The following is a 13,315-nucleotide window of genomic DNA, read 5'->3' as shown; positions in this document are numbered from 1 at the left end:
TTCATTAGCACAAACCCCCTTCCCTTACCTTATTACAGTGGCCGATGTGGAACAGCTGCCAAATTCTGCCAAACCCAGTGCAGCTCATTTTCCCCACGCACAGGCAAGCTTCCTCCCTGTAACTCTGTCCCCTTAATGCCTTGCAGCTGGAGAAGAATGAGAAGTCCTCTCTCAGCAGAGAGAACAAAGCAGCTGGATTCGCCAGGGAAGGGGGGAACTTGGGAAGCTCTTGGGAAGCTCTCGGGAGAGCGACCATCTCCCTCCCCTGGAATTGTCACCCCTGGTCCTATTTATTTGATTGGTCACATGGGACAGAGAACATAATGTGATCCCATCTAGATAACTGCAAGGGCTCCATTTCCAGCCATTTCAGGTCAACATTCAGTATTCATCACCCTTATCTGTCCCAACACCTTGCATGTGCCTGGTACTTGTGGCTTCTCTGGAATGACTAATAAGACTTTCATCAATTCAGTTTCAACATCTCTCATTTTAAAGGAAAAGAAAAATGTTGGAATGGGGCCTCTTCCAAAGCTTTATGAAATCCTAGCAGAAGAGGAACCACCAACAGAGAAAAAGGTACATTCATTCATTCATCACTAACTCACTGGTGTGTGAAGATTTGGAGGTGAATAAGGGCATAGGTCTTGGAATCACACACACGGTCTTCTAATCCTGGCCCCTCCACCTAATAGGGGTTGGGTGAGTTGTTTGATACTGCTATGTAAAATAGAGATCTTACGAATGCATCAGTCATGCTTATTACATTGTGGAAATCAATAGGGAAAATGTGTATGAAGCTTCCAGGACGGCACCTCTCAGAGAACAGGTGACTGGCGACTGCTCACTCTTGGACGTGCTGCTGTGGTCTGGCACAGACTAGGATGTCAGGAGCCAGAAGTAAGACTCATCTCTGACTTGAGGGGTGAGGAATAATTATAAAGGAGAGTAGAAGTGAAATTATAATACCGGAAGTGTTGAGCAAAGGATAGAGAACTGGTCCAAAATAGGAAGCACAAGATTTAGGCGTTCCTCCTCTGAGTTCCTTCTGTATCTTACCCGTCCCGTCTGGCAGCACATTCACTAAGAAGGAGCTTCTTCATATCCCTAGGGTACCGAGCCACTTGGAGGTAGGAGGCATGTCTTTTCAAGTTCTTTTTCTGAATACCCATGAATGAATACACACAGCTTACATGGAAGGTTCTCAGGATATATTGGACAAAAGAATAAATAGTAGGAGGCGATGTGCAAAACACGTTCTGGTTACAATAAAGAGACCACTCGGGTTTGAGTAGGTTTATATAAAGAGGAAATAGGAAGGCCCCACTGTGGGAGGCCTGGTGTGCTAGAATAAGAAATTGGAGCTTCATCATGTACAGCTATTACAAGTTTTGGAAGACAGAAGTAAAAACAAAAGACATGTTTAAATTTTAGTTTGAATATGGTGCTCAAGGTGGAATGGAAGGATATGGAGAAGATAAACCAGCTAATGCATTCAGGTGACAGCCCAGAAATTAGGTGCTAAGGGTCTTATTGCTTTAGTAACTGGGATAGAAATGGAAGTGAGGGGACATTTTTTAAATGCCCCCTTCCCCCCCCCCCGGAGAGGGACGTGCGACAGGATGTGGTGACTACCTGTATATGGTAGAAAGGAAGGGGGGATGGGGTCATCGTTGAGCCTGATAATGACAGTATTTGTGGCAAACACAGTGGGTCTTGAATGCCTCTCCCTTAGAAAGGAGATTTCCAAACTAAAGGCTGCCCTTAATTTCAATATTTTTCACCTGTTCTTGTCTTCCTTTCAAATAAGAACTGGGATTAGAAACCCATGGAAGTCAGTGACAAGGAGCTCATTCCTAACAAATAGCCAAAGCCAGGATGTTGAGAAAAGTTCACCATTTCTCACTTTGACAACCACCATCTTTCCATTTACCGTCTCGTCCAGCCATTCACTTGTCCATCCATCTGTCCTTCCAGCCCAGAATCTGAGCACCTACTGAGGCCGAGCATTTTCCTGCTTTCTAAATATTCCATAATGACAGGCAGTTTGCTGCACCCCAGGAGTCACACAACTGCAATAGCAACCGTACAAAGTACAGAATGATCTCAAATTTTTTTTTTATTACATTGATTGGTTCTGTTTCTTCATGGGGATAGCAGTAAATTGCTCTTTTAAATTTAGCTTTGAGACACTATAATTTCAGCTCTAAGTGCAGAAATTGAACTGCTTTTAAGGATAGCAAAATGATGGCAGTATCCTGGTGCTAAAATACAATGACCAGCAAAAATACAATGAACCATTACATTGCACGATGGGAGCTACGTATCCACACTGAGAAGGGCAACAGGCTTTGTGAGTGCTGTACGTCAGCACACTCCCTGAGTGTCCCCTTTCTCTCTCTCAAGCAGGGATGATAATGCATGCCCATTGTCTCACTGCCAGGGTTGATGGATGGATCACATGTTATAAGGTCTGGGAATGTGCCTTGTGAAATGTACTAATGTAAGGGAATATTATTTTGTCCTTACAGCTTTTGGGGGGGTGGAGAGGACTATTTGTCAAAAATGTTCCCTGAGTCTCTCTTAGAACTTTGCATTCTATTGGAAAAGGCAACAGTATTTATCCAGAAAATAGTTCCATTGACAGGTTAATTTTGTTGTTATCTAACTAAGTGACCCTGAGCTGAATGTTTAACCTTGCAGTTTCTTTATCCTTAAAAGAGAAATGATCATAATACATGTTCAGAAATACTCCAGAAGCTCTCACAGCTCCCCACCCACTCCCTAAATCCATCAGCCTGAAAAATACCAAGTCTCAGCAGCAGCACAGAGCCTTGTTTCCCCTTCAAGCTCCCAGGGGCTCCACCCTGACCTGGGATCCTACACCTTCTGCACACATCTCGGGAGACATTGGCCACATTTCTAAATGGTGCCTGTCATAGACTCTCTCCTGCTTCATCTCCCCCCACACTCTAGGCCCCTTGCGAAGTTGTCCCACTTGAACTTGTGGCTCTAGCGACTGGCCTGGTGCCTATGCAAAGCAGATGTTTAATGGCTGTTTGCTGCAGCGAGTGAGTAAAAGATGTGGAAGACAATGCTTTGCAGACTGGAGGAGAGTTAGCAATTAGTGATAATTCTGAATCTCATTTGTTAAATGTTACAATGTATGAGTGAATTTGTGGCCAAACAAAAATGAGTATAATAGCCCCACCCAGGAAGGACTGGAATTGTCCAGTCTCTATAACTCAGGGTTTCTCAGCCTGGGAGATTTTGCTTGTCACTTTTTGTTGACAAAACTGGAGGGGAATGCTACCAGTGTCTAGTGAAGAGGAGCCAGGGTTGTTGCAGCTAAACACACTACAAGTCACAGGACAGACCCATGATAAAGAACTATTTGGCCCAAAATGTTAGTTGCCAACATTGAGGAACACTACCCTAAGACCCTTTCCTCAATTAGAGGATAGGCTGTCTTTTTTTTTAAATTAATACATTCAGTTAGCTACTGTATAGTACATTAGTTTTGATGTAGTGGTCAATGAATCATTAGCTGCACATAACACCCAGTGCTCATCCTTAATACCCATCACTGGGCTCACCCATCCCCCACCCCCCTCCCCTCTGAAACCCTCAGTTTGTTTCCTGGGTTCCATAGTCTCTCAGGGTTCATCTCCCTCTCTGATTTCTCCCCCTTTGGATTTCATTCCCTTCCCCTATAGTCCTCTGTGCTATTGCTTATGTTCCACTAATGAGTGAAACCATATGATAAGTGTCTTTCTCTGCTTGACTTATTTCACTGAGCATAATCCCCTCCAGTCCCATCCATGTTGATGCAAAACTTGGCTATTCATCCTTTCTGATGGCTGAGTAATATCCCATTGCATATACAGACCACATCTTCTTTATCCATTTGTCTATTGAGGGGCATCTTGGCTCTTTCCACAGTTTGGCGACCGTGGCCATTGCTGCTATGAACATTGGGGTGCATGTGTTCCTTCTTTTCACTACATCTGTATCTTTGGGGTAAATACATAGTAGTACAATTGCTGGGTCATAGGGTAGGCTGTCTTTTAGATTGTGCTGGCGATTTGACATTTCATCAATCAGTGTGGCACTCATCATTCTTGGATTTCACAAAAGGGACTATGTGATTGTTCCACAGACAACAACTTTTACAAAACACGCTGAGGTTTGCTCAAGACAACACTAAGAACTGTCGGCTTTCCGGGGTTTAGCATCCTACAGCAGATTGCCCTGGTTAGTCTTTGACTAGGGCTACAAACTCCACAGACAACAACTTTTGCAAAACACGCTGAGGTTTGCTCAAGACAACACTAAGAACTGTCGGCTTTCCGGGGTTTAGCATCCTACAGCAGACTGCCCTGGTTAGTCTTTGACTAGGGCTACAAACTCTGTCAAGAAATCTAAAGAAGAAGCTAGACTTAACTTCTTCTATGAGGAAATGTTCTTTCTAAAACACATTAACTGTTACAATGCTATCTTCTCAAGGACTATGATAGTATATCCATGGGAACAATCCTGGTTTCCAAGGGGGAGGCGGGATATAGATATAGAGATAGAGATAGATAGTAATAGTAGATACTTGAATAGTTGGTCTGTTTTTAGTTTTTTTTCAAAGTGACTTTTGTTTTCCCCTTAAGGTGAAAACGCATCTTCTGACTTACCTAATGTCACGTCCCACCTCACTCCCCATTTCTGCTTCACAGTCACAGAGATCTTATCTTGATTTCCTTGAACATCTTACATTCGGGCTCACCCCTCTGTCAGGTGTTCCCATGTGTTGCCTGGTTAATTCCTACATCTGTCAGAGCTCAGCTCAAATTGCATCTCCTATAGATTGCTTGCTGTGGCCCCAGGCTAGACCCTCATCTTGGGCCCCAGCCATTCTCCCTCATTATCATAACTGGGATTAAATCAATTCTCTATGTCCACTCTGTACCAGGAACTACTTCTGTCTTGCAGGTAAGCACTACATGCTGCTGGGATGCAATAAAAATTTGTTTACTTTAAAAAAAAAATAACTTTAGAGGTGTAGTCCCCATTTCAGAATTCAAACAATCTTAGGAAAAGAACACACAGAGATAATGTGAATTAAAAAAGTGAGGTTGAGTTGAGAACTAGGACTATAACTTGTCTTTTTCTACATCTCGTTATACCAGGGGATAAAGTCCTTTCTACAATTAGGGGGGGAAAAGTTAACTGCTAAAAATATTAAGAAATGTATGGAAAGCTTTGTGAAAATGCTAAAAAAAATCTATTGAGAGATCCAAAACATTTTGTAAATGAAGAAACTAAATAGTTCAAAAGTGTCAGTTCCCCCTTAATCAATTTATAGGTCATTGTAATCCTGTTCAAAATCCCAGGAATATTTTTACTTATTATAATGATTCAGATAATCACCTGGACTACTTACAGCCTAAAATAGCTAAAAGAGTTTTGAAAACAATGCAAACAGAACTGACCTAGTAAATAATAAAACTTCCATTGATTTTTTTCAACATGGCACTACAATAGAAATCAAAGGACAGAGCAATAGATTATAACAAATAATCAAAAACAGACCCAAGTGTATATTAAAACTTGGTAAGTGATAAAGAAATCATACAAGCCAGTGAGAAAGGTCGATTAATTGACAAAAGGTAACATTGAACATTTTGGGGGAAAAATCAAGTTACCTTACCTCTTACCATATACCAAAATAAATTCTCGTGAGCTAAACATAAAAAATGAGTAAATTAATAATGAAAATAAAACAGAATATAAATGAATTCTTTATCACTTTCCTATGGATGTACACTTTCTGAGCTATAGGAGAAATCACAAAGGAATACATTAGGATATTTTTTACATGATTTTGACTAACTTATTAAATGCTTAGTATGTTCTAGACTTCATTCTCTGTGTTTGATTTACATATTGTTTGGTGAAAATTCATCACCCACCATGAGCTGGGTGCAATTAATATGCCCATTTTATAGAGGAGAAGGGTAAGGCAGAGAGCTGTTGAAGTATTTTGACCAAGATAACACAGCATGGAGATAGCAGAGTCAGGATTCAAACCCAGGGATGCAAATACTAGAACCTGTGTTCATTACTGTGCTCTCTGGGATGCTATAAACTATAGATCTAAAGTAAAAATCATTAAAAAACCCATAAAGTAAAAAAAACTTAAACCTCCCATTAAGTAAAAGGCAAATAACAAATTAGGAGAAATATTTTCAAGAGGTAAGACCATAAATATATGTCTTTTACTTTAGTCCCTCTTCTTACCCCACCCTCCCTACGTCAGTCATCATTGTATAAAGAATACTTACTCATGTGTGGGCAAGTGTGCATGTGTGGGGAATATAAAAAGTTTTCATGAAATAAGAAAGACAACACTCAAACAGGAAATAACAGGCAATCGCATGATCTGAAATTTCAGGCAGGCTTAGAAATGGCTTTTAAACAAAATGCATTTAACCTAACTAGTAACCAACTAATAGCGAAAAAAAACTATCAACATGTTAGTGCCTGTCAAATCAGAAAATATTTGCTGATAAATTAGTATACGTTTTCTGGAAGCAATCAGCTTATAAATATCAAGAATATATTAAAATGTCCAATTTTTAAAAATTTAAGGTATTTCTAAATTCTCTTAGCCACTGATTTTCTGAGACATAACAAGTTTCAGAATAGTAAATTCCTGAAAACAGCAACAATGGAAGCAAATTGTTCTGAATATGCTAAGTGTACAATTGACTGGATAGGTGAGTCACGTGATTCCTACAGCATATGTTTCTGAACAACCCTATCATCATGAAATATTTAATAATGTTGGAAAATGTCGCCAATAGAAAATCAATTAAAATGCAACAGTATTCATCCTACAGAGAACTGGCAGATATTTTAAGGAAGACTAATAACAGCCAAAATGAACCTTAAGTTGCTGCCTCTTTCAAGCTGTGCCTAAAACCCTCATGACAAGAGAGCTTGGATGGCTGACAGAGCTAGGGTTGGCATCCGTTAGAGCTTTTCCATATCAGCTCAGCTAATCGACTAGAATCCCGGTTAAGTGGGGGAACCAGAAGGGGAAGGAAAAGGGAAGTGCTCCATCCCACCTAGGGACCAGACTGTCCATTCCCATTGCCACTGAGAATACCACTTAGACTGTAATGGAAAGACCTTAATGCTTTCCTCCACCTTCTCCCCCATCTCTTCTCCTCCTCTCCCTCCATCTTAGACTGAGTTCTTAGACAAAGAGATCCTAGTCTTGGATCTCTTTGCAAACAGCTTCCTGAGCATTGCCCTAAAATGGAAAGTAAAAGAGTGCTCAAAATTTCTAACAGGGCCTTGTTGCTAGGCAACCATTTCCTTTGTCTCTAAGTATATGGAATATGACATTGTTTGGAATGTGTTTTCAGGCCGCACCTTCATACAAAAGAGCAAGGTTGGGGGCTAGGAAGGAGGGGAGGGAAGAGCTGGTAGATAAAAACCTTTAGGCTGAACAATATAAACATACAATATGAGGGGAAGAAAAACCAAAAGAACCCACCATGGACATTTCAACTCACCACCACCACATGGTGCCTGAAACTTCACAATGGAATATTTTGTATATGGGTACATTTTCTTTGGTGAAAAAAAGCATATGGTTATAAGCATATTCTTACCTTCATTATGATCTACAGATTTCCTCTCTATAGGAAAATTTAAAGGCATTTTTGATATCTTTCTATAGTCACATAAGAAGAAAGCAGGTAAAGAAAAGCTGCACAGGTGGGTCTTCATTACCTACCTGCCTTTGTGACCTCGTTGGCCTAAAGATTGCCTATAAATAGGAACAGGCCGTGATATCGATTGACCAGAACAAGTTCACAACTCACTTTCAACCCCATTCTCAAAAGTATCTTTTTTTTTCAGGTTTCCCTTTCTTTTATTAAATGATTTAATACATTTGATTTCCAGAGACGGTTGGATTGCCAAAGGTATCATTTTTTCTTGATTGAGGGCAAGGATTCTGATTGGGCAGCTTTTACAAAGAAATGGATTGTAACAGGATATGAACAAACATACACAGACTTCTCGCTCTGCTTGGGGGCTGGCCTGCTGTATTTAAAACTACTGTCGCTATCAGGGTCACACACAATTCAGGACTTGGACGTAGGGAGAATGGGGTGTAAAGGGCCATTCACCTTGCTATGTTCTAGCGTCTGGCCATCTGCAGCCTGAAAAAGAGAACTTCTTTTCTTGGTCCAGTTTACTCACCAGGGATTGCACTGGGTTTAGGGATCAAGGACTCGGTCAGCCCTGAAAATTTGCTTCGTCAGTCAATAGGACATTTTTTTCTATGCATACATTTCCCTTTAGGACCCTGTAGGCAGAGATTGGTGATCGAGGTCAGGGGTTAGGAATTCTCTGGCCAAAAGCATATCAACCTCATTATGGTTCACAACGTTGTCACTGGTGGAGAAATGGACTTGATGGGAATCCAAAGACTTAGCTTTCAGCCCTGACTTTAACATAAATAATTAGTCATATTTTGGATGGTTCTTTATACTCTTGGTGTCACATTTTCTATTATTTAAGGAATCCTACATATAGAAACAGGTATAAAGCATACATTAGCAGTTTCAAAAATAATAAAATATACAACGATTACCCAATACTCTGATTCAGAAACAGAATATTCTGAACATGTGAAAAATGTCCCTGTGGCCCTCTATACCCTTGGCCCTGAGCATCTCCCTACTTTCCTTTTCCCTCAAGACCTCATCATTATCCTGACTTTTGTTTTAGACATCCTGCCACATTTTTGGTGATTTTATTTTTGAATGCTTTCAAACTTAAAGAAAATGACAAGAATACTACAAGGAAATCTCGGATACATTTAACCCAGGTTCAATATTTGTTGACATTTTGTTCATTTGATTTATCATCTTATGTATGGACAAACCATCTGACAAGAGGTTGGACACACTTTCCTCATTGATTTCTCAATGTGTCTATTTCCTAAGGACAAGATCAGTGTGTGTTCCCTAAGCACAAAGACACTCTCTTATGTCATCAGATACAGTTACCCAAAACTGAGAGATTTAATATTGCCATAATATGCTTTCTAATCCATTTTTAAATCTTATCAATTGCCCCAATAGTAGTATGTCAGCCTTGGTCGCCCTAGTCCAGGATCCAACCCAGAATCACCCATTTCATTTATGTGTCACATCTCTTGGGTAATCATCTTTACTCTGGAATCATTTCTCAGTCTTTTTCACCTTTCTTGACCTTGAGAGTTCTCAAGAGAGTGAACGATTATTTGGTAGAATACTCTCAATTTGGATTTATCATATGTTTTCATGGTTACATTTAAGTTAGGCATTTTTGTCAAGATAGCAGAAGAGTGACATTATATCCCCCACAGGATTTGCATAATGACAGTTGGTCCTGATGTTAGTGATGTTAACATTATCACTTGATTTAGGCAACGCGTACCAGGTTTATCCAATATAAATGTGCCATTTTCAATTGATAATGGGTATTTTGTGTGGAAATAACTTGAGACCATGTAAATATCTTATTACCCATCAAACACTAACCTTCTACTTTTATGTCTCTCTTTGTTGAAATTCTGCTAACAGAAAGTTTTTTCCTTTTTTCCCATTTGTTTATTCATGTTTTATACTGGTATAACTCATGGATTTGTATTTCATTCAATGGTTAAAAATACATTTTTAATATTATGATTATTTATTTGGGGACCTAAATTGCCACAGATTTGGCCAATGAAGTTGCTATAACTTGTTTCTGGTGTCCCTTTATAATGTTCTCATCATTCTTTGAATAATTCCATATTTTCTGACAAAATAACATGTTTCAAGGTCAATTCATAATTTCCCTGCCTTAGTCCTGGGTCTGTCCATTTCCCTAAAGAATCTTGGTTCCTTTTAATAGAAAATGATACTTAGAAATAAAGATCTAGGCTGATGAGTAATGATGTACTGTACTGTGAGTAATGACATTATACTCATTGCAACTGATAGGCCATGCCTTTAGACCATCTCAATAAAATATCTAGGGAATATACATATATTTAAACACACACACAAGAATACTCTCAGTACATAATAGCGAGAAACCTGGCTTCCATTTTCTCAACACAATTACTCATTGGCTAAAACTTGGAAAACACAAAAAGTCATTTCAGCATTGGTATCCCATACCACAGCCCCACGCAAACCTAGTAACTGCAGTTCAATATGATTTACATTATTTACTCAGATAAAATTTATGTTCAGTGAACAAAAATCTTAGATATAAAATTTCATGAGTTTTGACAAATGCATACATATGATTCACACTTCTGTTCATAATAGTACATAGAATACTTCCATAACTTCAAAAAATTTCTTCATGTCATTTCCCAAACACTCCTACCTTTTCAGAGTGTTCTGAACATTTTCAACTCTAAATTAATTGTACCTATTCTAGAACTTTAAATAATTAGAAGAGAATTTTCTGTGGTATCTCCCAATCCTTGAACATGGTGTATCTTATTTTTATCTAGGTCTACTTAATTTCTCTTTGCAATGTTTAGTACTTTTCAGTGAATGGATATGTATCAAACATTTTGTTAGATTTATATCCAAGTATTTTACATAAGTTCCTCTTTTAAGCTACTATGAATATTTTTATTTCATTTTCTAAAAGATTGCTGCTAGTCTATAAAACCACAGTTTTTGCACACTGACCTTCTATTCTGCAACCTTGCTAAATTCACTCATTAGTTCTGTTACTTCCTTTGCAGTTTCCTTAGCTCTTTCTGTAGAGACAATCACGTTTCCTGCAATAAGGATACTTGCACTTCTTTTTTTCCAAACTTAGTGATTTTTATTAGCTTTTTATGCTGCATTGCATTGTTAGAACTCCCAGTATCATGAAGAATTATGTGAGAACAGAAACTACCTTGAACTGAAACAAAAAAAGTTGATAATGGCTGTTTCATAAATAACTTTTGTCAAATTTAAGGTAGTTCTCTTCTTAGTGTACTGAGAGATTTTTTTTTTTGATTGATCAGTATAGACAGTTGTATTGATTATTTGTGTGTATGTATGACTGTGGGAATTGGAAATGATAAGAAAAAAGAGGAAAAGAGAAAAGGGTAAAACCATTCTTACCACTCAGCTTGGAACTTTCATCATACTTCCATCTTTCAATTGATTCCTCTCTTACCTGAACTCAGATTGCCTTAGGAGTCCAAGCTTAATTGTTCGCTATTATGTGTGTGTTGATTTTGTCTTTACTTTCAAAGTAGAAAGAACCTTGAGGACAGAAATACAAAGTTTTACTTCCTTGTACCGCCTCCTGCCCTTGTATTTAGCTGGACTCATAGGGATTGCCTGATCAGGTTCAGTATTGATTTTTGTGAGTAATAAAATACTAAAATCGTTTACTATTTTAGAGTTCTGTGTCTGAGATCACATCTGCATCCACGATCTCAAAACCAGAGGTATATGACTTGTAACTTGTAAATGAAAATGGAACTCATTTAAAACAGAGCCAGAAATAGAATTTGGGTCCTCTGATCCTTCATCCACACCCCATCTCAGTGCACCAAGCTGGCTGATCTCCCTGGTTCCTTTCAAGGCTATCTCTGACGCAGGTAGCCTCAAAATTGGGTCAGGTCATGGTGTACAGATATTAAGCCACCAGTGACCTCTTATCCTCCACCACCATGGTATCAGCCCACCAACAAGCTTGGTGCTGAACATGACCAGTGGCCAAGCAGTGTCTTTTCAGAGTGCCCTCCATTTCAGACATTCTGGAACTTGACACAAATTAGGTACTAGTTAGGTACCTGTGATTTTATGTTGTACCTGATTCCTGGGCTCTGTTGTAGATCCTCTCTGGTGTGGGTAACTCTTTCCAGAGAAGTGTCCTCCAAAGGTTCACAGTGGGCTGCAGTTAGGGTCACCATATTAGTTTCAGCTGCTGTACATGCTGCATCTCTGTTGCATTACTTGGTAGGGAGAATGGTCTGTACCATGTTCACATTAGACAGATGTCAGCTTCAGTGAGCAATCCTTAAGACCCCGCTACAGGAAAACAGAGATCAATGGAGGGCACTTGACTTCATTTACCATGATACTGAAGCTGGGTCTCTCCTTAGTTTTTCAATTTTATTTCCTGCCACTCTCTCCTTTGCAGGGTATGGTCCAGCAACTCCAAAATATTTGTCATTCCCTACACACAATACTTAGTTATTTTTGCCTCCATAGACTCATGCTGTTCTCTCTACTGAGAATGTCAAGAACTCCTCCCCTCCCCATCCTTCTCTCGCATACAGCTTTTCACCCAGCATCCAACCATTTCCCAGGTCTCTATTAAGCACTACCTGTGTGTCAGGTACTATATGAGGTGCTGGAGATCTAGAGGGGAGTATCGTAAAGCTCCTGCCCTTCCAGAGCTCCCAGGGTGACATGGGGCTGACAGACAGGTAAATGAGCGTAGACAGCGAAGAAACTAGTAACAGTGATGGGGAGGGGGCACTGTGAGGGCACAAAGAAGCATCACCTATCCTGGCCTTACTGGTCACTGAAGTCTTCCTGGTGGAAGTTATATAAGCTGAGACGGAAGGGATCTGGGTCTTAAGAGTTAGCCAGGCTGAAAGGAAGAAATATGAGAGCCAAGGCTGTAGAGTTTAGACTCTCAGCTTCAAGACAGGGCCCAGCTGTGGTATCTTCCAGAAGACTTCACTGACCTGTCCCCAGAATGTCTGTTGTCTGCTGAATTTTCATCACTTCTTGTGCTGATTCCAGTTATGACACTTGTCATTCTCTGCCATTGTCACTCACGGGTCTCTTCTTCAGTAAGCTGGGAGCTCCTTAAGAGTAAGACCTGAGTTTTATCCAGCTCTGCTTGCAGTATCTCGTGCTAAAACTGGTGCTCTTGGATCTTTAATAAATGTTGGGGGTTGTGAATGAATGAGTAAATGGACCAACCAGTACCTCCAGGGATCTTCCAGTGAGGATACACCAGCTGTGTAGCCCACTACACTGCTCTCGGCTCCAGTACTGCTGTGCAAAACCCGTGACCCCAGGCCAAATCAGTCTAGGCCCTCATGGGCAATGTCCTGGTAGGAAAAGCAGAGTGATGAGGTTGTCCTCCCTTGGTGTCATCATTTGTGACTTTTAGAACTACAGGGACCACTGTTCTTTCCTAGTTTCAGGAAAAGATTATAAAAGATTTACATTCTCAGAATTGTATTCTTCTGTCTAAAACAGTTTCTGTTTCTCCACTGTCACATAGTTTTCATTCTTTT

General features: G+C 39.8%; 1 long non-coding RNA gene across 1 annotated transcript in view; it reads right to left on the bottom strand.

Moving 5' to 3' along the window:
* Positions 1–12,478, bottom strand: part of LOC106006929 — a 33,816-nt gene extending 21,338 nt beyond the window's left edge. The window contains exons 1-3 of the long non-coding RNA XR_001181279.2: positions 12,389–12,478; positions 11,871–12,089; positions 11,227–11,315 (exon numbers count right to left, since the gene is read on the bottom strand). This is a non-coding gene — a long non-coding RNA (uncharacterized LOC106006929). The remainder of the gene's footprint in view (positions 1–11,226; positions 11,316–11,870; positions 12,090–12,388) is intronic.
* Positions 12,479–13,315: the final 837 nt, after the last annotated feature.

This window comes from Mustela putorius, unplaced genomic scaffold (genome assembly GCF_011764305.1).
Source record: "Mustela putorius furo isolate JIRA1106 unplaced genomic scaffold, ASM1176430v1.1 tig00003987_pilon_pilon_pilon, whole genome shotgun sequence".
Lineage (NCBI taxonomy): Eukaryota > Metazoa > Chordata > Mammalia > Carnivora > Mustelidae > Mustela > Mustela putorius.
This window is presented reverse-complemented; position numbering and strand designations above follow the sequence as displayed.